The sequence below is a fragment of the Lissotriton helveticus genome, chromosome 11 (assembly GCF_964261635.1).
Source record: "Lissotriton helveticus chromosome 11, aLisHel1.1, whole genome shotgun sequence".
NCBI classification, from domain to species: domain Eukaryota; kingdom Metazoa; phylum Chordata; class Amphibia; order Caudata; family Salamandridae; genus Lissotriton; species Lissotriton helveticus.
Window position 1 is genome coordinate 1156863330 of NC_136072.1, and position 26263 is coordinate 1156889592.

Consider the following 26263-nt stretch of genomic DNA (forward strand, 5'->3'; position numbering starts at 1 on the left):
ATCGGGCTACGTAATGAATGTGCAGGCAAGAGGGTTTGCTCACTTTCTTTTACGTCAGACGTAGAACAACAGGCGCGCGCCACCTGCCTGGTGGTGGCCACGAGGCGCGAGGGGGCGCGTGCGGGCGCTCGCCGCGAGCTGTGGTAAACATGAGGTGCGCGCCGTCTGCCTCAGCTGGCACGCGGCGCTCTTTTGTTGTGACGGGAAACGTCGTCTTTCTCTGCATCTCCTCACCCCGACGGTTTCTATATTTTGTCGCACTCCGAGCCCCTCACCCATCGCCTGGCAGTCGAGCTAGGATAATGTTTTCAGTCAAAATCGTGGCTACTTCGTGTCACTAAATGAAAACTCAACCCTGCGAAGGGCTCTCGGCGTCTTTATCTTTTTACGGTACTTTCATGCGTTATCCAGCGGTAAAAACGGTCGAAGGAAGGCGACACGTTGTTTTTGAAGCGTTCACGGAACGGAGTGAAATTAAATAAATGAGAATTGTCTGTTGGCGATCTCTTCGCAGAGCGTAAAGTAATTTGCTGATTTTTTTAAACAGATTTGCCTTCTGTTGTGAGCCATATTATTTTTGTTTTGACGGGTCACATGATGTAATTTAAATCCTATTGGCATACTCTTGAATTTATTGAGTCTTTAAGAAGGTGTATTTTTATCTTTACATTCTCATTAAACATGGTGCAGGTAAACAGTTGTAGAAACGAGACGGAGGCGCAGGTAAGGGTTCTTAAGTATTTATTTATGCAACAGCCCCTACAAATAAGTGCAGTTCAGAACTCGAGCTACCAACTGATGACAAATCCGTTAAGGTGACAGGGGACAGAAGGCTGGGCAAGGTGGAATGTTGGGGAACCAATCCGGGGGAAGGGAGGACAAAGGGAGCTCATGGAAGGGCAAGGTGGAATGTTGGGGAACCAATCCGGGGGCAGGGAGCTCAAGCAAGGGCAATGTGGAATGTTGGGGAACCAATCCGGGGAAGGGAGGACAAAGGGAACTCAAGGAACGGCAAGGTGGAATGTTGGGGAACCAATCCGGGGGCAGGGAGGACAAAGGGAGCTCCCTGCAGGAGAGCAGTGGAATGCATGATGTCACGAGCCAGGGCAGGCTCGTGGCATTAGCTGTGAATACAACCCATCTTTCTCTCTTGAATGTTTAACACAAAGCAGTTACTTTCACTACACTTCAAACCTGTAAGATACCCTATTGCAAGCCCTTCAGTCCTGAGGGTAGGGCCTGACTGGCCCTAGCGGGCCATCTGGCATTTTCCCAGGAGGCTCGAAAAGGGGGCCGGTTTTGTTACTGGAGATTGGTTTTGCATCACTCGCCCCCAGTAACAAAAGCAGCAATCAAGCGTTTCCAGCCTCCCAGGGCAGACAGTGCTTCCACAGGTGCCAGGCAGCCATCCAAAACACCCCCTCTCTCTCCTCCCCAGAACTGGTTCGAGAAAATTGCCATGGCTGCCTTCGGTTCCCAGTCCAGCCCTGGGGCGGGTTGCTTGGTTGTAAATGTGAGATTGCCCCTGCATGAGTAGGACACTCCTACAAACCCCGGAGTCGATTCTCCAGGCTTTGTATGTGCGGTCAGCTATTTTGATACATATAGTGGACATCAGTCATTACAAGATGTCTAACTTTATAGTGGCTGCACCAAACTCGGTATCAAACATGGTGGAATTGTACCCCAACACAGATTCCAGTGTTGGAAGTAGGATTCCATGTACTGGGGGGCTCCTTTGATGTACCTCCCTGTACTCCCGTTAACAGCCTGTCAGGGTCTGGCAGCAAGCTGCTGCTGACCACAAACGTAATTCTGCCCTCCTGCTGCTGAGCCAAGCTTGAGCAGGGGAAGGTAGAACACTAGGTTTCCTGTTACTGGGGAGTGTGACCACCTCCCAGACAGGACTTAATGTATTGGGCTGGGGTGGTGCGCATGTCAGCGCCACCAGACTGCTTTGAATGACACATTTGGTGCCCTCCTTTCATACTCCAGTTTGAACCAGTTCAGAAGAACTTTTGGCTCCCGCTCCGGCATGAAACTGGACAAAGGAAATGAGTCCAGCCCCTAATCTGGGAGGGAGCATTGAGTTGCACTAACACTTCCCTTAGGGTATTTAAGGACTTACCTGTGGGTGGGTACTCGGATTCGCTGGGTGAAAAGACTCAAGACTGAAACCACGTCACTCTTTGACCGTCTGGAGACTTGGACTTCGCTGTGCTTCACCTGGAACCGGGACTGCATCAAGGAAGACTCCTGCTCCTCCTGGTCTTGCTGTTCTACAAGCCTTCTTCATTGCCTATGTATGTGCTTCATCCAGAATCTGCAATAGATCTGTGGGCATCAAAGAACACCCGAAGTAATTTCCTACGGAGTGACAGAGTGACTCTTCTGCATCGGAATCGCTGTTGTCCAAACCCCTGTGCACGGTGTTGACTTGTCGTTGCCAAGATTATTGGCTCTGCACTCCAGAGATCTTTGGGCTACAAGAAGCTCCAGTATCTCTTCCTGCCAAGTACAGCATCCTCAGCGCATCCTCTGCACCATGGGCCTTCCTTCTTGGTGAGCTGCTCGAGGTCCTCTTGCAACCTCTGTTCCTTTGCCCTGTGGGTCCTTTTGAGGGTCAAAAGGGGGTGGTGATGGACGGAGCATCTGAATCAATCAAACACTCACACCCAGTCAAAAGATCTGGGTTTAATCCATCACCGTTCTTTAGCCCACTCTGCCACCCCAGTTCAGACATGGCTATATGCAAATCAGTCTGACCCTGTGCCTCATGGGAACAGTTCAGCCCGAACTGCCAAGCCATGTCTTCCCTGGACCGGAAACAAGCTTCTGAGGACCGGTTTCTGGCATTCCAGCCGTCTTCAGCCCGGCTTGCTTGAATCCAGTGGCAAAGTGAGCAAGGGACTCACGTCTGAGCATACCCTGCCACACTTATGGCGGCCAAAAGCGGTACAAAAGGGGGTGGTGATGGACGGAGCATCTGAATCAATCAAACACTCACACCCAGTCAAAATATCTGGGTTTAATCCATCACCATTCTTTAGCCCACTCTGCCACCCCAGTTCAGACATGGCTATATGCAAATCAGTCTGACCCTGTGCCTCATGGGAACAGTCCAGCCCGAACTGCCACAGACCACGCACCCAACCACAGAACCAACGCCCCCGACCACCACCCTCCCCGCCTGGACCCCGGTCAGCACCGAAGACACCATCCACACGATGAACACCATCCACTCCGGATCACCAACCGACCCCTGCCCCCACCACGTTTTCAACAAGGCCGACTCCGTCATCGCACCCCATCTCCGGGACCTCATCAACACCTCCTTCAACACCGCCACCTTCCCGGAGAGCTGGAAGCACGCCGAGCTCAGCGCCCTACTGAAGAAACCATCAGCGGACCCCACTGACCTCAAAAACTACCAGCCCATCTCGCTCCTCCCGTTTCCTGCCAAAGTCAACGAGAAGACCGTCAACAGTCAGCTTGCAGCCGTCCTCGAGACGAATGGATCCCTCGACCACTCGCACTCCGGTTTCCGAGCCAACCACAGCACCGAGACCGCCCTCATCGCAGCCACCGACGACATCCGAGCCCTGCTCGACAACGGGGAAACAGCGGCCCTCATCCTGCTGGACCTCTCCGCAACGTTCGACACTGTCTGCCACCGCACCATAGGGCAGCGCCTTAACAACGTCAGAATCCAGGAGAAGGCACTGGAGTGGATCATCTCATTCCTCGCCAGAAGAACACAGAGAGTCCGCCTCCCCCCGTTCAGATCCGAGGCCACCGAAGTCATCTGCGGCGTACCACAAGGATCATCTCTCAGCCCCACCCTTTTCAACGTCTACATGAGCCCCCTCGCAGCCATCGCACGCCAACACAACCTCAACATCATCTCCTACGCCGACGACACCCAGCTGATCCTCTCCCTCACCAACGACCCCACCACCACCAGAACCAACCTACACGAAGGAATGAAAGACGTAGCCGAGTGGATGAAGAACAGCCGCCTGAAACTGAATTCAGACAAGACGGAAGTCCTCATCCTGGGATAATCACCCTCTGCCTGGGACGACTCCTGGTGGCCCCCGGCCCTGGGCAACGCACCCAAACCAACGGACCACGCTCGCAACCTGGGCTTCATCCTGGACTCCTCCCTCTCGATGACCAGACAAGTCAACGCCGTCTCCTCGTCATGCTTCAACATCCTACGCATGCTCCGAAAGATCTTCCGATGGATCCCCACCGAAACCAGAAAGACGGTCACCCAAGCACTCGTCACCAGCCGACTGGACTACGGTAACACCCTCTACGCCAGAACCACAGCCAAACTGCAGAAACGACTCCAACGCATCCAGAACGCCTCCGCACAACTCATCCTGGACATCCCCCGACACGACCACATCTCCGGACACCTGAGAGACCTGCACTGGCTCCCCGTCAGCAAGAGAATCACGTTCCGACTCCTCACCCACGCACACAAAGCCCTCCACAACCAGGGCCCCAGATACCTCAACAGCCGCCTGACCTTCTACACCGCCACCCGCCAGCTTCGATCAACCAGCCACGCCCTCGCCTTCGTTCCGCGCATCCGAAGAGCCACCACGGGAGGAAGATCCTTCTCCTACCTGGCCGCCAAGACTTGGAACTCCCTCCCCATCCACCTCCGCCTGACCCAAGACCACCTCTCCTTCAGGAAACAGCTCAAGACCTGGCTGTTCAAGCAGTAGCGGACCCCCCCTCCCCCAAGCGCCTTGAGACCCTCCGGGTGAGTAGCGCGCTATACAAATGCTATGATTGATTGATTGATTGAACTGCCAAGCCATGTCTTCCCTGGACCGGAAACAAGCTTCCGAGGACCGGTTTCTGGCATTCAGCCGTCTTCAGCCCGGCTTGCTTGAATCCAGTGGCAAAGTGAGCAAGGGACTCACGTCTGAGCATACCCTGCCACACTTATGGCGGCCAAAAGCGGTACAAAAGGGGGTGGTGATGGACGGAGCATCTGAATCATACAAAAACACTCACACCCAGTCAAAAGGTCCTTTTGAGGGTCTTCTGCTCCAGTGGGCTCCCCTGCTTGCTCGTGGCCTACTCTGACTCCTGCTTGTGAGGAGTCCCTTGGACCTTGCTGGTCCCAATGTTACTCCTTCGTTCTCCACACCAGTTGCAACTGCCAATGCTTATTGGTACTCCCGCTGGACACCGATCCTCTGTTTCTCGACTTCTGACATGGGACAGCTAGTGCACAGCTCCTGGTCTTCCTCCGCTTTGCCTGGTCCTCACAGCTGCAGCGACAAGGTTACCGTCTACACTTCTGAACCATCCGACATCGATGGACATTGCTCTTCCGTGCCTCCTGATCACCTCCGATTGGCATAGACTCTCTCCCCTCTGCTTACAGGTTCTTCACTTCAAGAATCCGTCCTTTGATACCACCGGATTCTTGCACAGTCTACTCCAGCTGCATCTTTCCTGAAGTCCTCCATTGTGGTCTACGGCGGTATCCAACGTCACTTCGCACCTATGCACCCGACTTCCCTGCTGTATCCACAGGCGGGGTGACTCTCCAGCCTTCTGTCTCCAACTGGGTTTCTTCAGGGTCCACTGGGAAGGGTCCTTTTTTTTAAAAACTGCAACCGTGACATCCCTTTTTACTTCTATTGGACACGCAGCTGTGTTTCCACTCTGCACACAGCCTCCGTGGTGTTCCTGGATACTTACCATGGGTTGTTCCTTGTGTCCTCAGCTCCTCTGAGTCTCCTGGTCCAAGTCCCAACTTTGGTGGTAGTTCACATTCCAATTTTTTAGTGTATAGTTTAATCTACCCCTGGAGACCACTGAGTTTAAAAAAAAAAATGTATGAAGTCATTTTTTTATCAGTGAATTATAAAAGATACATCTCGTGACTGGACAGTACAAAGACCATACATATGCCTTCACAAGACCATGCAATAAGTCTCTTCGAGTATACAATCTAACATAGTCACATTGTGTTGGAAAGTGGGTTATTGGTAGGGGCAAATGTAGGTCTGCCACTGGCAATAAGGCCACTAACACATGATAGGACTCAGCATAGGTCTTAGAAAATTATTCCTTTGCTCAACCCTTGGTAACGTGGCTGCGAGCAGACAGGCGTAACTTCAAAGACCGGTATGTAAAGCATTTAAAAACACCATTTCAGTAAATAATTAAGACACACCACAAAATAAAACCCAACACCAATTTATAAAAATAGGTAATATTTTTATCTTTTAAATGACACCAAAACGAAAATAATCCACTGTAGGGAACCAGAGATATGAATTTTTAAAGATTAGTCACTTTCTAGTGCTTAGAAACCAACAGCGCCCCTTTTAGTCATTTCGTTTTCTCTGTCAGGAACACACCTTTATAAATTGTTCTGAAGAATTCTCACCGCTGTAGTGGGCCGCCTTCTTCAGCAAGCTGGGTCCAGTTAGAACACCTTCCTGGCGTTCTGCTTGCGGGTCCCAAAGTATCCCACACACAATCCAAGGTTCTGGAATCTCCAAGAGGGTCCTTGAAAGTGTGAAACTTTAATTCCGCAATCCACTTGAACAAAACCCTTACAAATCCACTGGTACTCCAGGCTTTGAATTCTTTGTGGGGCTGTCCAGGTGAGCTCTGTTAACCTGCAGCTTGCAGGGAGTCCACTCTTTGGGCCTGATTCACAGAACTAACTTAAGACAAAATCCTAAACTTACTACTTTTGGTATTCACAGAAGGTAGGATTTTGTCTTAAGACACACTTAAGGCAGACTTAAGACAGACTTAAGACAAACTTAAGACAAAATCCTAACTTAAGTCTGTCTTAAGTCTGTCTTAAGTTTGTCTTAAGACAAAATCCTAACTTCTGTGAATACCAAAAGTAGTAAGTTTAGGATTTTGTCTTAAATTAGTTCTGTGAATCGGGCCCTTAGTCCTTTGGCAGCAAGGTAATCCACAGGGCTGTAGTTTCAGATGGTGCAGTCTTCATAGGTCAGGCCTTAGAGTTCCTTGCACAGCAAAAAAACTTTCCAGCAGGGCACTTCTTGCTTCATTCAGTTTCAAGCAGCAGATCTAGAGGGCTCTGCCCCTCTCAGATACTTATTCAAAATTCTCTGGGTCAAGCACCAGGTCACTGCTGACCAATGAGAGCAGGGCAACTCCTCATAGTTATGACCACATCCTGTGGAGTGTGGAATTAGTTTGTCCCAAAGTGCATCATTCTTCCAAATCCATAATGGCTGATTTTCCAGCAAGGAGGTAAGAGCTGGCTAAACACACCCCTTACTGTCAGGATCAGCACTCTGCAGGATTCATTCGCAGCAATAAGCTCCACCTCCGGACCTCCCAAACACCCTGACTGAAATGCACAGGGTGTTCGAGTGATACGGTGAGGGAAAAACCCCGTAAACGGGGAAAACCCAAGGAAGGAAAGGAGGGGGCAGCAGGGAAAGGAAGCTGTAAAACAAAAGAACAGGTTAGCACATTTCCTTATGACTACTCTCATTAAAGTCTCGCTAGAATAACTAATCACCTGCATCAAACATGAATCATTCTCCGCTCGACGGCCTTCATCCCTTTCCTCCAATCCCTATGCAACACAAGGAACACAGTTAACATATACAGGGATGATCACACCAGGTACATCAGCTATTAATGGTAGAATAATTTCACACACCCCCAGAGTGGTAACACTCTTCCTCAATAATTTTCTACAGCCAAGAAAGTCCTGCACGATACTATGTTCCTGCTATCCAGCAGATCAAGTTATGCAAGCCACAATGGGTTATGCTGCAGAGGCCAGTTTCCACAACGTGCGATATCAATTACTGCATTGAAATCCTTGCTTGGAACATGTAACCTCCCTTTAGGCAAACCCAACCAAACACGGTGAAGTGTAGCCACAATGCCACTGCTTTCCGCTTTGGGAATTGTATTCCGAATACGAGGAACAAACACACCTCATGAATTCATGACGGCAATGAGGAGATATCTCCCCCCTTCATTCCGCCACTTGAAGCACCAAACTCAAGAAAGAAACAAAGAACGTAAAGAAAGAGACACGCCGTATCCACAGACGTTGTGACAGTACCAGCTCTAAGAGTTGCAGAGCCTGACCGAGGTAAAGGTTTGGCTCACTTAAGAATTGAATGAGCCAGCAAACAAGGGAACAGAGTCAAGAACGAAATACCTATCCAGGAATGTCTTCCGCGCTGACACGCAACGCAGACCTCGCTCCTGGGACGAAGCACCGGAACAGAGAGCAGCCGCTCCCGCTGGGGAATCCAGAATCACTAGCTCCGAGCAAGCCGCTCGGCAACGCTATATCGCGAGGGCTGCAAAGGATCATGGGAAATGTAGTTCTTGGCCCGCAATCCCTGGGAAATGTAGTTCGCAATGCAGGCGCGAAGGCTAGGACCTGACACTTACCATCTGCACATACCTTTCTTAAGCCTAGCCCTGACTCTGGGTCACGACTGTCATAGTGGACTGAAACCCAGGTGTCAGCAGGTCGAGGGTTGTAGTCCTGTAACAGACTTTTCCTCTCCCCTACAGGACTGGGCTGGCCCCTTTAACTCATGCTTTGCTTACGAGGCTGCCAGCTCCACCCCTGTGACACAGAGGCATGTGCACCAATCAGGAGCGGCTTCGTGGGAAAGAAAGGCGGACACGGAAGACGCCAGCTCTCTCGCGTCCTGGAATAACACAGCCACGAACGAAGGAAGGAGAGCAGCCGAAAAGGACCGGAGAACGAGACACCAGCGAACGGTATCTCCAGCGAGTATCCGGGAGTGGAAGTGGTCCTGCTGAGAGAAGGTCCGGAGGTCGGGAGGAGCCACGACGAGACGGAGAAGCAGGAAGTCACCCCAGAGCGAGGACAGCAGGTGCGAGAGGACGACCAGGGAAAGCCAGGAGGCCAACGATATCTCTCATCGCCCAGCCACGCGCAGGAGGACGCGTGGCTAAGTCAGGTGCGTGACCGTTTGCGTGCCTTGCTCGGGTTCAAGCGGGGAGGGACCGGGTAGGAGGGAGGCAAAAAGCAGCCTGTAGCCTCTGTTTGCACTGCACTCTCGGGGTAATGGCGCATTGGTGGTGGTAGCTGTGCAACCCACAAACGTACTCCCTCACACCCTCTCCCCTAGCAATTGCCTCTAAGTGCTGTGTATTAACAGCCACGTTTGTTTCTTTTTGTTTTACGGTGGGCGAGCTGGAAGAAGTGATTCCAGGACGTTGAGGAAAAGACTCACTGCGAAGACCGAAGACCCCCAGGACAGCCACCGTGTGCCCTTTACTTTACTGAACTGTCTGTTGTGTTGTAAATAAACAACATTACCCATATCTAAGTCTTAGCTCTGTCCCTCCTTGTAACAAAAGGTTACACCAGGCCTCCCCTCTTGCCTTTGAAGAGCGTAGTTTACGACGCCACCTCCTGGCTGGCATTCCTATAGAACAGCACACTGCCCTCCCAGCAACTTGGCTAATCCACTTAACTCTGACCAATCAGGGCAGACCACTGAAAGGCTGAATTTGGACATACAAACAAGAAAGTCTCATAACTTATTGTATGTACACTTTAGGAGAAATGTAATATTATATATTATATTCTATTGAGAATAACTTTGGCGCCGGTTGAGGAATTTGCGTGTAATTTTCCAAAATTTAGGCCAGCTCCGCTCCTTCCCTGGAAGTTTCGGGGGGATTCGTCATGCGGGGGCCGAGAAAAAAGGGGCGTCCCAAAACGTGTTTTCCCCATGTTAATTTCCATTGGACATTCAGACACGGCTACAGCCCGAACCGCTGAATGGAATTACACCAAACTTTGCAAAATTGTAGGGACTGGTACGCAGAAGTGCCTTTCGTTTAAATGGTGTAAATCCGTCCAGTAGTTGTTGAGAAAATTGAATTTGAAAATACCTATATATCTATATAAGCTTACTGTAAGCTTACTGTACTCTGTACCTTCCCGAGTACGAGCTGCATTCTGATTGGCTGCCAATGTCTGTCAACACTCCAAAACAGAAATTGTTGGCAGCCATCTTGTACCTCGGTAGACTGAGGCACAGGAAAGCAGAAAAACAAACGTGTAGAACTTAAAAAGGGGGCAGGGTAGAAGCACCCTGACCCCCTAGGCCTGCAAATTCTTTTTTACACAATTGCAAAATACAATGGATAACGAGGACCATTCAAAGACTTCCCAGAATGGTAGTAGTAAATTCAACAATATTAATATAATATTATATATTTATGATCCTTTTCCAATTTTTTCACTTTTTTCCAGGACAAACACAATTCAGACAATTCCTTACTCAGTTTCTTTGCAGTTGAGCACATTGCTCCAAACAAAATAGGGGGCAATAGGGAGCTTACTCTAAAGAAGAGGGAATCGAAATGGATAATTGAATTAGAGACAAAGTTCCCGGGGGGACACAACCTAGACGAGGAATTAGCGACTCATCTGTATGCAGACTAATTCGGTTAATCAGTCCTGGTAGCCTATTTTCAGATAATGTCTAATATTACCTCGATGTATAGGAATCTGTCTTAGAATGTCTAATGATGCTTAAAAATTAACCAGTATGATGCAATTTGTGTAAATAAGATTGGAATGTTTTAATTGTATGTTTTTACTGACACTATCTTTTATTGTGTTTATCTTTACAGGAGCAAAGGAAGAGACCTTTCACTATCACTTTTGATTATCACATGGGTCTTAGTTTCTTCCTTTTTTCTCCCATGTGATCACCTGCACTGCGTCTTCTTTATAAGACTATGGGGCACTGGAGCACTTTTTTTTGTTTAGCAATTGGTAGTGCAATGATTGCACTATTTTTTTATATACTTTAGCAATTACATAGGAGGGGTTGAATTAGCCACTTGGCGAAGGAATAGAATCTCTATGATTTTTCCTGCAGGGATGCACCCAGGCACTAGTCCGAATAAATAACAATTTTGGAGGAACAAGTACCCATGGCTGAGTAATTTATCAACTATGTGGTTCTTTTTCTAATGCCGTCACTGAAGGCGTAACATGCAACAGGAAATGCTTAGTTACGGGCTTAACGGCAAGGCAAGGGGGACAGAAGGACGTGGTTTGTCTTGAAAAACTTTATTTAACAAAATATCGGCACGCACACCAGCATTGAGTGTTTTTGTAAATCACCATGTTGTGAGCAAAGTAAATGGTATATGTTTAAGGCTGTGTACCATTTTGACCGCGGAACACCAATTGAACTTTTATGCACATTGATCACATATATTTGAGTGATTGAAGCAATGTAATGACTTTACCCTTTCAAAATGGCGGTGTAAAAGACATGAAGTAATGTTTTGATTTGATACCCCTCTTCTATGTTTACTATTGTGTAACTCATGTATTTAGGTATGGTTGTTTTACTGCAATTTATTGCGTGATCAAGACACCACGGTGTCGAAACGCATAGCGGTGTTTGCGGTAATAAACCTTTGGTGAATAGCATTCCATCTCTGAGTGTGCATGATTATTGTGCAAACAAACGGAATATATATATATATATATATATATATATATATATATATATATATATATATATATACACACACGTATTTACGTGTCTGACCTGTCCCGGTTTTTGCTTCTCAAAATCTGGTCATCTTATTCAAACGCTTGATGTGACCATTGCAATGTAGGTTGCCTTTGAGGGCAGCCGGTGTGGTGCGTGGAAGGCATTGAGCAGAGTGCTATCTCCCTTCATATGGAAAAGGGTTCAATAATAAATCATGCTATTAAATGAATTGGCTTCAGGATGGTAGAGCTTCACTTTGTGCTTAAAGGAAAGCTGCTACCGGGCAGAATGCATAACTTAGGGAGTCCCACCCGCGGGAACAGTAACAAAAAGCTGCTCTCACCTGGGCGAGAGCACAGGAAAGGCGAGGTGCCGGCTCCCACCAGCACCCAGTATGGTGCTGGCTGGGGGTCCGCAGTGGCCTTGTGGCTTCCCACTGGCTTCCAATGGTAGTAGCAGTGTGGGCGCCCTGGGTGGGTACCCACGATATATTTAAAGAAAGGTTCTACCCACACCTTCCCAATAATATGAGCTGTGAGTGACACAGGTGGGCACTAGCGCACCCACCTATAAAAAGAAATTCTGAACCGCTGATATCCACTATGGGTCCAGGCTGGGGTCACAGTGGCCCTGGGCCTCACCCGCATCCCCCAAACAAAATATGGGTAACCAGGATGGGTACCGGGACTCGCACAAAAATATTGCACTGCACCCAGTATATTTAGGCACTGGAACACCCAGGCAGCGCTCTGTATATGACTTGTAATAAAGGCCTTTGTGCATCATCCTTAGAGTTACCAGGTCACTCCATGTCACTAGTGAGAAAAAAAATGATATAATCCCCTGTTTTCCTTTTACAGATCACTGATTTGATTTCTTGTATATCCGTTTTTGTTCCATTTTGCGTAAGAGTACGACTTCCACAATGCATTATTTTGTTAAATGAAAGCACCAGATACAATGTGCCATGGAATCATCAGGTAACCCTAAACATCCCATAAGTTATGTCATTAAATTCGTTCTGATATGGTCCAGTTACAATAAAAACAATATTGTTGTTTTAAGAAAAAAATCAATTTTATTAAGGAACATTTCCTAACTCCCTTGAATACACATATATAGTTTAACAGTGTGATAGGTGAACTTGTAAGTCCATGCTGGATTATTCATTGGAAGGTATAACGGCAACAACAGCTGGCAGAAAAGCAGGGAGAACAGCATTGATCACAGTTGTAACCACAGCAGCGACATTAGCAACAGACAGCTGCCACAGCATCTTGCACAAAATGGGGACCATGGCAGCTGGTATGTAAATGATTGTGTTCAGTCTCTTAGAAAAACAAATTCATAGGATACCAGTTCTGAGAAAACATTCTACCTTAAACTGTTTATCACTGCTGTTGGATCTATATATGTAATTTATCATTTAGTAGAAGCTAATTGGTAGAATGTCTTTATTTCTGAAATTGCCTTTCGGATCCTTTTATGAAGTTAAAATGTCTTTATCTTGATGATAGACTTTCTTTTGGTTTTTATACAAGCTTTGCATAGATCATTTCCCCTTCACACTACTTTGGTTTCTACACCCACTTACTGTATGGCATTTCCTGTTTTACAATTGCTGTTCCGAGGCTTTACCTTCGCTATCTATTTTTTTGTCTGTTCACTGTTTTTTCCCTCTTATTTTTTTTTCCCTAATTCTCTTTTCTTTCTCTCCCCAAGTTCTTTGTAGGTGAAATCTCTCAAATGCCCCTCCTCCTTCACTCATTTAAAAAAAAAATATTTTTATTAAAGTTTTAATGGAAACCATACAATCTTAGAAATGGTCCACAAATCACCACCGCAGTCTGGCCCACCCCAATAGCACCTGAAGCCCATGCGTATGAGTGACTGAATCAGCGCGTGAAAACAGTTGACCAGGAGTCGTCTCCTCTGCTTGACACCATTCCTCCCATGTCCTCTGCTAGACAGACCCTGTGGCTTATTGGTGAGACTTTAGGTCAATCTCTTGTACGTCCGCCCTTTCTGGGGCCTTTCAGAGTTCTTGGGCTAGCTCTCCACCTTCCTCGTTCCTGAGTGTCTCCTTCCTGAGGCTGGAAGGCTGTGACATTCTCTCCATTGACCCAGGATTTTGTTGTACATGTAGGGGCAACCCCTGGAACGGTATATCGCTTCTCCTGCTAGGGGAACAGTAATCCATCCCCCGTAACCATTTCGAGACTGGAGGGGCGTCGCTAGATTTTTAATGGACAGCGATATCTTGTTTGGCCAAAATGGAGGCGGAACTAAAGACACAAGACATAAAGAACATCACACATTTTTGGGAAACACTGATAACGGATTTACAGAAGAACTTGGGTAATACCAACCATCCGAGTAGCAGCCCACACTCAAATCAATCCTTGCCGGAACGAAGAAAACTGAGGTGCATGACACAAATTAAACAAGCTCTTAAAAAGGCAATTAAGGCAAAAAAGAAAGGTGTCTACTCATCACAGATGACCTCCATCCCTGCCTTGCGAGCCACATATAAGAAGAAAGTCTGGGAGTTAAAAAGGCAGTGGACGGAGAAGAACTGGCTTAAAGTGTTCTCACCAATTAAAGAAAAAGACAACAGCAAGCTATGGCGTTATATTAATAGTCTGAGCTCTGGATGCCAGCGCAAAGAAAATAGCCTTGCAGGCAATGTGTGGTAAATGTACGTGAAGGGTCTGTACACTAGTGGATCAAACAAGATGGGCTTTCTCAGCTCAGAGTGGTCGCAGGTGGCAGCTGTAACCATTAAAACTCAGTGCGCGCAGAAAAAAATTATGGTGTCTAGTCAGCCCGTCACTTATACAGTGGAGGAGACTGTAAGTTACATTAGGGCGATAAAAAACAGATAGGGCCCCTGACCCAAATGGCATTCCCGCCCAAGTCTTCAAAGCCGCTCCTGCCTTTTTTGCATCCATCCTTACCCTGCTATACAATCATTCATTCTTTACAGCAATTTTACTAAAATCCTGGAAAGGCTCGGTCTTATCTCCAGTACACAAGAAAGGAGACCATTCGAACCCTGCTAATTATAGAATTATAGGCTCATAGCCCTGCTTGACATTGAAGCTAAGGTTTATGCCGCCTATTATTAAGGGACCTAGAGGCTTGGGCAGGGAAGAACAGTATCCTCCTGCCTTTTCAGACTGGCTTCAGGGCAAATAGTTCCACCATAGACAACATCTTAGCGCTCTCTTACCTCTCGAAGTAAGCCGTACTAAGTAATAAGCTGCCCCTGTTTTGCTGCTTCGTAGACTACTCCACGGCCTTCGACAGAGTCATTCGAAGACGGTTATGGGTAAAACTCGAATCTTGGGAGATCCCGGAAACCCTGCTAAAAGCAATAAAGGCCCTCTGTGAGGGGACATGGGTCCGGGTCAAACTAAGTCCAACAATTGTACTGCTATTCAATTTGTACACGGCAGACTTGGGGCCAGCCTTGAAAGACGCCAGGCTAGTACCACCGAGATTGGGGAAGTTGGCCTTGGGAACTCTCCAGTATGTGGATGATACAGTTGCATGGACACTGGAATCATAAATTGTACGTGGGGACTTTTATTAATGACAATTAACATCACGGAGTGAATTACCCTGTTGGATTTTTACATAACCATTGATCCCTACAGGAGTAAAAATGTGAAAGAGTGGTGTTCCAATAATTTAACTCATTTTTAAATTGAAAGCAGTAAATAGAGCCCATGTAACCATGGTGCTATTTTTACCGGGTTGTTCCTGAGGAAGGGTGGTTGGGAGGGGGGCACTGTTCATGTGTTTTATTCTGTAAAGATTTTAAGTAATCGCACAGTAAATAAAATAATTTACGATTTTGTTTGGCCAGCATGCAACCAATCCCAACCAATACCTCTGTCCTTTGTTCTCCTCCCACCCTGGGAACACTCCCAGAATTTGGGGTCCCGGTTAATCGGGATTTCTGTCACCTCTTCCAAATTCCAAAGAATCTAATTCCAGTATCTCTGTATCACCTGGCGTTCCCACACAACATGAACCAGGATGCCTCGGCCCTGGCCACAGTGGATACAGTATGATCCTTCCCCCCCTCCCATCCTTCACAGTTGTTTGGCGGTATAATACCCTCTATGGAAGTATTTAAACTGTATCAATCTCAGACGGGCGGGTTTCACCAGTTCTCGGACCGCCATCTTTGGCTGTGTCCAGTCCTCTAAATCCAGCAGCTACAGGTCAGACTCCCACCAGCCCTGCTAGTGGGTCTGGGACATATGTAACTAGCGTGTTATATATGCAGGATATGCCCTTCCCTTCAATGGCTGATATCGTAAATCTAACCTCAATGGATTATACTCTGAGAGTGCTGTTGCTTGGGCCATATAGCTATCCAACACATGGCGGAGCTGAGAATAAAGGAAGGATTACAATTTGTGCAAGTCGTAGTCCACAACCATTTCCTCATACGACTTCATGTGATTCATCTGCCATCTACCAGATATCTCCCAATTTGGAGATCCCCAACCTATCCCAATTTCCAAAGCCTTGTAGCCTTGCTGTTTCAGACAGCCAAGTTCTCATCCACAGTGGTGTTTCCTTGATGAGCACCCACCACCATCTCATCCACGGTAGTGCTTCTCTCCAAGAAATAATAGGAATAGCCCTGGGCAGCGAGGTCAGACGGGAGACTGCTCTGGGCGTTGGAGATATACAAGGTCATAAGCCGCGTATAAAGAGATTCGGTCCTCAGTACCCTCGTTCCACTTCAGGCCCCAAAGTTGAGCATTCCTCCGAATCCATTTGGCCAAAGGTTTTATCGCAAGAGTGAATAAAAGGGGGGCGAGGGGGATCCCTGTCAGGTCCTCCTGTGGATGGGGAATTGACGAAAAAGGACCCCACTAATCTCGACTCTGGCCCATGGCACGGTATGAAGCAGCTTCACGTAGTTTCAGAATCTGGGTCCGAAGTTCATTTTTCCCAGCATTGTGTGTAGGAAGGGCCATTTGACTGAATTCAAGGCCTTCTCAAAGTCCAGCTGTAATAAAGCCATCTGTTCAGACACAGAGCCTAGGTTAGCCAGTATGGCGTTTAGTTGTCTGAGGCAATGCCTGTTGCCCCTTGTCGGCATGAAGCCGCTTTGTTCCATATGCACTACAGATCTTACCTGTGTAACCAATCCATTTGCCAGAGACTTCATCATCAGTTTAGCTTCTATGTTTATTAAAGAGATCAGTGTGGAATGAAAAATTCCCTTGGAACCAATGTGACTTACAACCACCATTAATCTTTCACATTCAACATTGCATCCATATCCAGTGCCAAAATAGAAGACCCCCACAGTTATAAGTACAAACACATCATGATTGAAACTCTCAATTATAAGAAAATATTCCGATTTATTTCATCCATGACAGAGGGAAGGAACAGATAATCTATTCATGAATACGATTCATGGGAGTGAGAAAAGTGTGTGTATTCACGTGCATTTGGGTCCTTACTCTCCAAATGTCACTTAGCCCAAGGGATTCGGCCCATGATGTCAGGGTCTAGTACCGCCCATGGCCTACCCCACCCTTAGTATTGTGTTGTGAATGCATAATGTTGTTTAAGCCGCCCCAACAATATCATCCCCCTCTTGAACTGAAGCTATAAGTTTTTTTCAGGTCAGACATAGTGGATGTAGGAGAGGCATATACCAATATCTCCATCTATGTCCTCCCAAATAGGCAATCTGTGACAATGACATATCATCGCAAAACGTCTGGGGTAACCTGTGTATCTACTTGGGGGAAGGTGTTATGTAGAAGGATAGCCACCCCTCTGAAACCCCTAGCGAACCCTGCATGATACACTTGGTTAATCCCATAGCGGACTGTAAGGGTGCACCTGTTATAGAGCAAAGGTGTTTCTGTAGGAGAAGTACTGTTAGAGACAGTTTATGTGCCTGCCCAAGGATCACCGTTCTTTTCACTTTGTCCAGCAACCTGTTTACATTCCAAGACACTACCTTATAGTGCATAGCATTATGTCCTGTAGTCATGGTGGGCCATCTGTCTTACACGCACGGGGACTTAGGGATGTGCCCATTGTGCAGTGGTATAGGTCAACAAAAAACGAAACTAAACGGAGTATCCCCAAATATCACCGTAACAGCCCCCACCCAACACTTCAAAACTGAAAGCATTTGTCGCTCTGAAAGCAAACAAAACCATTGAGAACAGAAACATACCCTTGTACAACATCGTAGTCATAGATTGCAGGGGTTAGGGTTTCCCTCCCCACCTTTCCCAGACAATAGAGTAGGAGCTTGCAGTGCCCCAGATGTGTGAGAGAAGACCATGTCCACTCCACCCGTCATGAACCAGAGTGCCCTCATCTACTGGTATGGTCCCACTCGTCCCCGTCACTGGAGCCCTCTGAAAATTATATATCCTATGGCACCAGTGCCCAGTGGGCTCTTTCCAAGATAAAGCATGAGGACAGTTTCATGCTCGGGATCCATGATTTGAACCAGTCCATTAAGAATTGTTCTGGGTGCATGCCCTCAGTGTCATCTGCCAGGCCTATCAGTCACAAGTTGTTCCTGCGTGACATGCCCTCTACATCCTCCAGTCGATGTTCAAGGATAGCTATCAGCTCCCGCAGCCGCTTGATCTCTGTGCTGGATGTAGCCAATACGTCCTCCAGGGAGGTGATACATCCTTCCACCTTGTAGTGTGGGCAATCAGGTTACGCAGGTTCTGGTGAAGGAGGGACACATCCACCCCACTCCTCCAATTTTGTCATTCAGGTCTTTCTGTTGATCTTTGATCACTTGAAGAATTATGGCTGGAGAGACTACTTCTTCCTGAGCCTCTGGGGTAGCTTATGCCCCCCTGTCCATCGGTCCCACTGAGCTTATTGGCCTGGTGTATTTATCTACCCAGCCTTGTCCAGTGGCTGCCTACTCCACTATTGTGGCAGATCTGAGCAGCGCTACCTGTGCCCCACTCTCAGTCCACCTCCTTTGTAAGTCTGAGTCAGCACTTCTGAATCTTCAGCATGGGTTTGCAGTCACTGGCAGCAGCAGCTGTCTTCCACATAGGAGTCCACTAGAAAATCATCAGGGCCATGCATTACTCAGCCAAGTACCCAAGTGGCCAGTGGCACAGTCGGAGAGGCCCTGACTTGGTGGCCTGCACCCCAGGCAGAGGTCTGTATCCTGCTGCGTTCCCTGGGCTCCCTCCATAGTGGAGAATGTTGGTACACCTTTTTGAGAACCCCGCACTCCTCACCCGCAAGACTCAGTAGGGGATTGGTCATCTAACAGGTCCGGCCACTGGATACTTTTCTCATGGGCACGGTGTGGGGCCTGCAGCATCTGTCCTTCTTATGTCCCTCAGGGCCTCCGATCGCATGAGGAAGATGAGGAAGAAGGAGTCTTTGCTCACCGATCGCCTCGGTGCCGATCTCCTGCCCAGTCGCATCGTTCCCTACTTGATCGGCCGCTCACATTGCTCCATCTGCCTCTGTGAGTGTCCCCATCATTGGCGTTGGCCTGGGTCTGCCGGGATCTGTTCCACTCAGGTCCTCCAATGCCTACTGTGGTATAGTCCTGGGCCTTCTCTGGCGTATACGCCGCCTCCTTCCTCAGTAAGCCGGCTTTTACTCTTTACTCCCCGGAGTTAGCCTCTGCAGGCTCAGTATGAATGCATGCCCATATTTACATTACACACCATGTCTTTCAGGTGACCTACCTGACTCCATCCGCACCATCAAGGCAGTGCCACGGTCTCTAAATTCCTGAAAAAGAACTGCTGACAGGAGTGAGCCTGGTTTTCATAATGAATATCCTATTGTGAAGATGATTGCCTATAAAATGTCTAAGGTTGATTTTTACTGTGTACCACACATTCACCAAAACATAAAAAATTAGCCTTACAAATGCCTTCTGCACACCTGCAGCATGTGTCCCCTGCTTGTCTGTGCAGCAGCTTGTGGTTTGGGCCCACTGGCTGCACCAATAGGGAAAGGGAGAAAAAGATTCTGCCAATTTCTAGGCCGATGGGACAAAGGATTTGGGGAAAGTAGAAAGACTGCCATCGTAAGACAAACTAAGCAATCGTTCAACTGAAAACAATGAAAGAGGCTTTGGCACACTCCAGTGTAAAGGCACCCACTTGTGCCGTCTCTTTGGTCAAAAACATCAGTTAAACATTAATAAATAATTTAGCATTTGATTTGTGGTATTCCTTATCCCGATCAGTCACACCATTTATGTAGACCTGAACTCTCCCTGAAACTAACCGTGAAGTTAGAGCATGAATAGCATTCCTTCCGTAAAAACATTTTGGCCTATATCAAACAAAGCCACATCTAGACAGGGCATCATCTATGAAGGCCCACCAACTGATAAGAGCATCACTTTGGCAGGGCATTTGCTCCAAACATGTTAACACCGAGGTGGAAGGGGCACTTGTGTTGAAGTTTCAATGCCTGGCAGGCAGTCTCCACTTTTTTTGTTTTCAGAAACAGTCCCCCTGTAGCAGGTCCATTTCGGGAAAACAAAAAAAGGAAATGCGCCTGCTGTACAAGGAGCTGTCTACGTTCTTAGGTCTTGCCTACAGATAGCTTTTGGCCGTCTGTTTGCGAAAGACCTCTGTTGGATCATACCAAAAACTTATATTGAGCATAGAACCCACCCATTGGTTGACTTTCTTGTCACTTTACTGAGCTTGCTTCTTATTCGATGGCTTTCCTTCCTATTTTTGCATTTATCCCGTCCCCCGCCGGCAAAACTTCTTTACCATCCTTAGTTACGTTTTTTAGGTCTCACCTACGCAGTGCGCATGCGTTGCATAGGAGGGCCTTTAGCCGTCGCCCTTCACTTTTTCAAGCACTGCACTCGTGCTTGTGGCCGCATCCACCTTGCGGGAGCGAGCAGGGGCGTGCCACAAGCATGAGTGCAGTGCCTGAAAAGTGAAGACTCTCCCAAGCAAGCGCGCGCGCACTACTCGCGGGCTCACCTCATGCTCCCCCTCTCTCTCACAACACTTAACTTTCGCGGCCGCGCTTTTGTTTTAGCGCTTGTTTTAATAATCTTCCCCTTTTCCACCCTCGACATTGCAGCACGCAGTGGCGCCACACTTAATATTTTAGCAGCCGACGCTTTTATAATTGTTTATTTTTTGTCAAGAACTATTCCTTTGCATTTTTTTCTACAGTACACAGCGCTGCATGTAATCACGGCTTACCGGGAAACTCAAACTAAGCAAACAATGGCGGCCTCACGGCTCGCCCAACTCTATGTCAATATCTCCGCTTTTATTTGTACAACACGGGTGCTGCTCTTTAGGTTGCACCATGGCGCCTGCTTTTCCACACTTTGCTCCTCATTGCTTTCCCGCCCTGGGTGCGTGCTTAACTTTGAGCATTAACAACACGGGCACCACACTTCATACTTTAGCAGGCACCCGTTTTTATATTTTAAATCTCCAACAGGGTGCTTGAAACTGGCAGCCTTTTCTCTTTAAATTGGTCTGCAGTATTTTATCCCGCTCGACTCCGACTTCCAGGTTGATGCAAAGAATGGCCAACGCACGCCACCCAGCTGTGATTGATTTGCTGGAAAGACTGCCGTGACTTCAGGGAGACGGCCAGTGAGATAGCAAAGGGCAACTTTCAGGTGACTCTTCTCCGCTCTAAAATCTTCATAACACTTGATTTTCTCCTGTAATCCAATGTCTACCACGAAGTTCTCGCGATAACTGCTCCAACTCTATTCACCGTTTCTCAGCTTTACCTAATCTTGCAAATAAGCAGGACACACTCTCTCCTAACACCATTGGCAATGCGATAGACTCGCCACTCGGACTCGGACGTGGTCTTAGCCCTTCCCCCGGACTATAATATCCGGTCCCAACAACGTCCATCTGGCAGAGGAGGCGGACTGGCCATCCTCTACAGGAATCATTTTTTCCTGTAGAACCTACGATGCCCACATCTTGGACTCTGAAAGCCTTCATTTCACCATCCAGCTAGCACCGACTAGCACGCTGTCAGGCCTCCTAGTTTATCGCTCCCCTGGCCACTATGGCCCGTTTGCTAGCGCCCTCTTAGAGTCAATAGCTTCTTTGGCCCATTCCACCTCCAATTTCACTATACTAGGAGACCTAAACATCCATTTCGATGACCCCCTTGACATTGGGGCAGCCGATTTGATCATTGACCTGGCGGCCTATGGCCTCATACTTACCAACTCCGGAGCCACACACACTAAGGGTCATTTACTAGACCCTGTGTTTACTAACCTCCACACCCTACAAACCAAAGAGTCCCTCCCCCTCCCGTGGACGGACCATTTTTTGGTCCCCTTCCGCTTACCAGGGGATTTTAGGAAACCCCATAAACCCGCCACCTATACTAGGGATAGAGCATGGTCCAGACTTTCGGCTGAGGATTGGGCCAAAGCCCTGGACCAGGCAACCCCTAGTCCATCGGAGGACCCAGCCACCGCGGACAGAAAGTTCAGGGAGTGGATCTCCACCTCCCTCGACTCCATCCTCCCCATAAAAACCCGTGAGGATAAAAACGGGAAAACTGGGTCAGCTCCATGGTACAGCCCGGAACTAAGAACTCTCCGCATTGAGTGTAAAAAAACGGAGCGACTATGGAGAAGGGACTGGCTCCATACTAACAAGGACGCCTACCGTAGGTCGGTGAGATCTTACAAAGCCGCCTTGAGGTTCACCAAAGCCGCATATTATGACACCAGAATAAGTAATGCCACCAACTCAGCGAGAGAATCTTACCTCATCGCCAAAGAACTGCTGAAAATACCGGCGCCCCCTTCTTACAATTCATCTTCGCCGGACAGAAGCGATGAACTGGCAACCTACTTCGACTCTAAAATCACCCGTATCCTAGTCTCCCTCCCGCCTCCTAGTCTACCTAATCACATGGACTTTGACGCACTCACCAATCAGACAGGAAATATACTGCCCCCACAACTCACTGCCTTTAGGGCAGTATCATTGGACGAAGTAGGATCAGCCCTGGCCAAACTGAATAGCGGCTCCCCCCTTGACCCTGTACCTATCAGATTCCTGAAAGCAGTTGTTCCCACTATCCTCCCCACCATCACGGAACTCATCAACATCTCGCTATCCCAGGGCTCTGTTCCACCGAGCTGGAAGAGCGCTGTAGTTAAGGCTCTTCTCAAAAATCCCCAACTAGACCCCTCCGACTTGGCCAATTATCGGCCAATCTCGCTCCTCCCCAGTATCAGCAAAATAGCTGAGAAACTGGTAAACGTCCAACTGTCCCAGTTCCTTGAATCAAACAACCTTCTACGTCGGTCCCAAACTGGGTTCCGCCCTGGCCACGGTACAGACACCGCCCTCCTCGCTGTCATCGAGGAAGCTAGGTGCATTCTGGACTCAGGAGGGTCAGTGGCAGTGATCCTCCTGGACCTCAGTGCAGCCTTTGACACGGTGAATCACCGTGTCCTACTCCACCGGCTGGCCGTGGCGGGACTCGCGGACACGGCGCTTGCGTGGATAGAGTCTCTCCTATCAGGCCGCTCTTTCCAGGTATGGGACGGCAATTCCCGCTCAGCCCCTTTCCCCCTCACTAGTGGAGTTCTCCAGGGGTCGTCATTAAGCCCTACTTTGTTCAACGCTTATATGGCCCCCCTTGAGGATGTCGTCTCCCCTTTCGGAATCAAGATAGTGAGCTATGCGGACGACACGCAACTGGTCGTCTCACTCTCTCATCTTGACAATCACCCGGACAATCTGTTGAACTGCCTCCAGGAAATCCACCACTGGATGTGCGAGTCATCATTGAAGCTCAACGGATCGAAAACCGAAGTCATGCTCATGGGCAAGAAATGGTCCACCATCCCACCTTCGGTCTGGCCAGACGCTTTCGGTGAGGTGCCCTCCCCGAAACCAGAAATCAAGACCTTGGGAGTCTGGCTTGAACCGGAGTTGTCCATGAAGACCCAGGCAGCCAAAACAGCAGGCACCTGCTTCGGACTTATGCGTTCCATCCGTAAAATCCTCCCACTACTCCCGCCCCTATCTAGGAAACTCTTGATTCAAGGTTTGATCCTTGCCCGGCTAGACTATAGCAATGCTGTCTATCTGGGAGCCCCTGAATCTACCCTGGCCAAACTCCAGCGAACTCAAAACGCGGCAGCCCGGCTCCTTATGGGCCTCCCTTCCAGAACCTCTGCCAGACCAGCGCTGAAGGCCCTACATTGGCTTCCAGTGCGGCAGAGGGTAGAATTCAAGGCGATGTGCACTGCCCACAAACTCCTCAATGGTCTTGGCCCTTCTATCCTGAGAGACATGGTCACCCCCTACAAGGCCCCTAGACTCCTTCGCTCTGACAACGAACGCTTGGCCACCGTCCCGAGATTCAGGAAGGCACGCACTGGCGGTAGACGGTTCGCAGTAAAAGCGTCTGCAGGATGGAACTCACTCCCCCGCTGCCTGCGACTGGAACCCTGCCACCTCCTCTTCCGTAAAAAACTGAAAACTCTGCTTTTCCCCAAATAAGCTCCCCTTCCCCCTCTGGTCTCCACTTGTATCAATAGCGCGGGGATGCCTCCGGGTCACCAGGCGCTTTATAAATCGCTAAATAAATAAATAATAAAAATAGGTCTTATATTTGCGAGTTTAAGCTATTGGCATTGAAAATTACAATGCCTTTTATTTATTTGTTTTAAAAACACTATATAAATAAAAGGCATTGTCATTTACAATGCCAATAGCCCAATTTCTCGTAAATGCGAGACCTATTGCATTGCCATTGCTTGTTCTTTCAGCACTTGCTGAGAGTGCATGTGTGTGCTTGCTCCCTCCCTCCCTCATGTGCTGGTCCTCCCCCAAATATCCTTTCCTCACACACTCAGTCCCCTCCCTGCTCCCTCTGTTTGCTCTATTCATAGTGCTACTAATCCTTTTAAATACCCAGGCCATGCTCTATTTACTCCACTTCACCCACTCCTCAATTGCTTTTCTCCCCGCTGCTCCTCCACTGCTTTTCTCCCCGCCTACTCCACCATTGTGCCTCCACTCCTCGCAGTCCATGAAAATGAAATACTTTATCCCCGTGGTAGTTCCATATACAGCTTGGAGTTTATGACCTTGTAAAGAAATGGTCACTGAATTCCCTAGTGATTTGCAATATCCTACTAATGTACTTTATTCTGTATAACACATGGCCACAACATCACCTTTCCCACTAACTGCTTACATCCTAGATGCGTTGCTCTTTCCAGTAAAAGAGATAGGCTGTTTGAAGATATTCATTCTCTCAATTGATTTATAAACAACAACCTCTTTCAACTTCTGTCTTCCTTCTTAGAATCACCTTCTCAGCAGTGTATTCAATAAAAAAAATGTTGTTCTGATGAAGACCCAATTGAGGGCCGAAACGCCGCACACATGTCTATCAACCTCAAAGACTTATTTTTCAAAATGTTGTTAGAAACAGAGTTAAACCAGGAATGTATATAAATTGATTCATGTGATCATATTCTGTTTACCCAATGCATATATAGTTATCGCTGTTTTACCGTTTCTTATGGATCGCAATTTTCTAACTGTTTGTTTCACTTGTAAGTACTGCGTACTCACTTGTTTGCACTGAGCATGTTCGGTTCTGCTGTCTTAAGTAATTCATGTTGTGTGATATGCAAAAATACAAAGAAATAATTGTACTTATACATTTATCTTCTTTAATTTTTGTTCACAGAGTCAACTTATTTTATTTTCTTATGTCAATAATGTGTTTTTGGTCTATCAGATATATCTCACTTGAAAATATGATATTTTCTTAAAATGATACCTAGTTGGACATTATTTTTTTGATGTATTCGGTCTTCCAGCATTGGGCTCGAGCATCTTTCAAGCAGCTACTCTCTATAGTGCTGATGGTGCAGATTACTTGGGCACCAGGCCCAGCGACAGCCAGCCCCACTGCTGTCAACCCTACCAGGTTAACAAGCTATGAAAAGAGCAAACAAAAATTATCAAATTTAAAAGAGAAAGTGCATTCAATTTTATCTTGTCCTCTAACAATAATATTTTAAAAAAAAGTCACCTTCATCTCTATTGCCTCAGCAGGGAAATGTGCGAAAGAGAAGCGTTGCATTGGCAGTGAACTTTAGGGACTAATGCTGTCAGGCACTTGCTCATCAATGACGCGTGATCAGCAAATGCTGGAGCTGATAGTGCAGGCTGCCAGTACCTCTTCCCCAGCAGGCGGTGATACATGCCTCTTCGTGATATGCCCACAACCTGGCCAAGGAATCCATCTTTCTGATTGCAGCTGTGGATGAAGCCTGCCAAAGCAGAGAGCAGGCTTTCACTCATCAGGCTTCTTGGCTTCTTTCTACCTTATTATGGGAACATTGTGAAACCACCACTCACCACCTATATCCTAGGTGTGTCTGGCTCACCTGAGCACAGGGTACGCTCGGGGTTTGGGGGGTATTGGCCAAGATCTTATTGGGGTACAAGACTAATACCAACAGGATGTCACAGGGAGTTTAGCATTTGCTGCTGATTTCTGTTGTGAGCTGAGTCAGGAGTTCGAATCTTGGGAAACTCTGACTTTCCTCCTGCTTAAGTTATTAAATTGATTGCCATCAGTTTGGGTTATTGTTAAAAAAATATATCATTTTGTTTTAAAAAAAGAAACATAAAGCAAAACATAACCAT